The sequence below is a fragment of the Eptesicus fuscus genome, chromosome 10 (assembly GCF_027574615.1).
Source record: "Eptesicus fuscus isolate TK198812 chromosome 10, DD_ASM_mEF_20220401, whole genome shotgun sequence".
NCBI lineage: Eukaryota > Metazoa > Chordata > Mammalia > Chiroptera > Vespertilionidae > Eptesicus > Eptesicus fuscus.
Window position 1 is genome coordinate 68,544,669 of NC_072482.1, and position 2,885 is coordinate 68,547,553.

At 53.1% G+C, this 2,885-nt stretch overlaps 1 non-coding gene across 1 annotated transcript; it reads right to left on the minus strand.

Moving 5' to 3' along the window:
• Positions 1 to 239: 239 nt before the first annotated feature.
• On the minus strand, positions 240 to 322 carry TRNAL-UAA (transfer RNA leucine (anticodon UAA)). Its single transcript has one exon. It is a non-coding gene; the product is annotated as a tRNA-Leu (tRNA).
• Positions 323 to 2,885: the final 2,563 nt, after the last annotated feature.

Consider the following 2,885-nt stretch of genomic DNA (forward strand, 5'->3'; position numbering starts at 1 on the left):
GCCCCCGCCCCCCGTCCCTGGCCCGCGAGCCCGCCTGGGCCTGGGGAGACGCCCGCCGAACCCCGCCGCCCTCGGCCACGCCCAGCCCGCTCGCGGGAAGCGGAGCGCGCGCTGTAGGGGTTACGCCTTTCCCAGCCAGAACTGGAATTCCTGCGGCCAGGAAGTGTTGTGCTTGGTGAAATTTATATTTTTAAAAAATATATAACAATAAAGTATTTAAAGGAAAGAGAAAACACATGTACCAGGAGTGGGGTTCGAACCCACGCGGACATACGTCCATTGGATCTTAAGTCCAACGCCTTAACCACTCGGCCATCCTGGTGCAGACGCACGTTACCCTTCTCTCTCGTCCTACAAGCTTTATGCCACTGTCCTCCGCGCCCTCCTGCAGAAAGGCTGCGCTGCCTTCACCGCCGCTTCTGCGGTTCAGCCAGCGGGAGCAGGGACGGCCTTCCCGCCAGAGCCTCGGCTTCCCACCGCCCAGCTCTCGGTGCCCGGGCCCGCCACGGCAGCGAGGGCAACTGCAGGCGCGCCTTCGGCGGTGGCGGCGCTGGGCCGCGCGCGGGCCCCAGCCGGTTTTGCTTCCGGTTTCGGGGCGCGCGGGCGCAGGAAACAAACACTAACAAACTTCTGGATTCTTAGGAGCACGTTCTGGAGGCTCCCGGGACCGGTGGTGCAGGGATGGAGCCCAGGGCTGGGGGGGTGGTTTGTTTTACTCGAAATGGGATAAACTTTAAGAAATGAGTTGCATGGGCAGAAGGAGAGGTCTTGAACCCCTCGGGTGGGTCGCTTTTCTTTTTAGCGTATGTCACCAGTCACAGGGGAAGAAAGCTTTGTAGAAACTTGTGTCTATACTGTGCCGGGCAGAGGCAGGGTGGTGTGGCCCAATTGGTCCTCCCTGCTGGCTCCCGGCACCCACCCACTGCACCACCTCACTGGCAGTGCCCTGGCCTCCTCTTTGTTCCCTTGACCCAGCAGTGCATTCCTATTTATGTTCTCATTTCTTAACTGTCCTTCAATGCTCTCCTTCCTTTCTGTGCGAAGGAGTTTCACTTTGCTCTGCCGACCCCTTTTCCAGGATTTCTACTTCTTTCCTCACCACCAGGGCCTCCAGTCTACCAAGGCTTCTGAGTTCTGGAGCGTCATGGGGCCTGGAGGTAGAGGCGGGACCTGGCAGCCACGCCCTGGCTCATACCTTGCACCCACTGGGTCTCACGGAAAGAAACTGACAGATCCTCCCTTCCCCCAACTGTTGGACGGAAAGAAACTGACAGATCCTCCCTTCCCCCAACTGTTGGACGGAGTTGACGTAACCTGTACCTGCAGCAGGAACATTGCTGAACACCTAACCAGGCACCTTATATGGACTGTACATTGAACCACCAATCAGCACCTGCCAAATACCCTAAGCCCCTCCCCCCTGCAATTCCTAAGTCCCTAAGTGCCTAATCATGTGCCTTATATGAAACCACCAATCAGCACCTGCAGAGTACCCTAAGCCCCATCCCTTCCCTTTCTTCCCCTCAAAAGGCGCCTTCACCCCTGCACACGTGCTCTTCCTTTGGGAGGCAGCCCGGCAGGGTCCTTCTCCCCTAATAAAGCCTGTGTCCTGGTCTTCTGCCCTCTGTCTTATCTTTCAGAAACCCATTGCCCTGCCACCTCCTGGGAGTCCTGGATCCCTGGGAACATGGCCACCACCTGGGGAGACTGTCACACAGCCTGCCGCCTGGTTCTCTGAGCTCCAGTCAAGGACATTGACTGCCCTGAGGGTAATAGCTGGTGGAACTGCTCCTGACTCACTTTGCCACATAACATTGTGAGGCCTCAGTGGCCTGCACCTGTGTCCCATCCTCGACAGTAGCCCTCCCACTGAGTGTCAGCCCTGGCCCTCCAGAGCACACAGGCAAGAACATAGAGCAGGTTCCTGGGGCCATGTCCTGCCCTGCTGAGGGAAAAGGGGAACTTGGACTCTGCTGGGATCTAGAAGACCCATTGGGGTGACAACACAAGGATCGCTACCCGATACCCAGCATCTCCATCTTATTGCACCAAATTGTCAGAGGCCTCGGGCTTTCAAGGTACTTAAAATGGTTATAATAAAAATATGTATTGAGTGCTCTCTAAGCCTTTACATATATTATGTAATTTAATGTTCTTAACAACACTGTGAAGTAAGAGTTCATATCTCCATTTTGAAGTTTAGGTAACAGAAGCCCAGTTACAAACTCACTCAAATACAAGAAGCAGCCTCTTACATGTGTACCCCACTCCCCACCTGGCTGGGGGGGGGGCGGGGAAGGGGGGGGAGATGGGCATTGCACTATTTGGATAACATTTTTATTTAACCTCAGACTTAGCTTCCAACAAGCCCCTAGTACAAGACAGTTCTGAACAACACAGCCTTATCATAGGGTACCCCTTAGTAGTGACTTCATAGCCTTATCATAGGGTACCCCTTAGTAGTGACAACACAGCCTTATCATAGGGTACCCCTTAGTAGACTTAGTGGTACTGCCATTAAGTCTTTCCAGCTAAGTACCCAGATATCATGAAGTAGGAACAAGCTGTCCTCACTGTATATTTTTCCAGTTCCTGACTCACAGAATCTATGGGCAGAATACACTTGCTATTGTTTTCTGATGCTAGTTTGTTGTTTTTTAATGAAGCAATAAATGAGAATTCTGAGACTGATAAGCTGGGATATTGTAATGGAGCCCTGGGAGCACTGCATAGAGACAGACTACCAGTCAATAAAACTGACATGGGGAGAGCAGAGTCCTGTGATGAAGAGTCTAAGATCTGGTTCCACCATTGATTGGACTCCTTTCCTCCATTTTTACTGGATTCTGGGTCATGCTACTGTTTTCCAAATTCACATCATACAT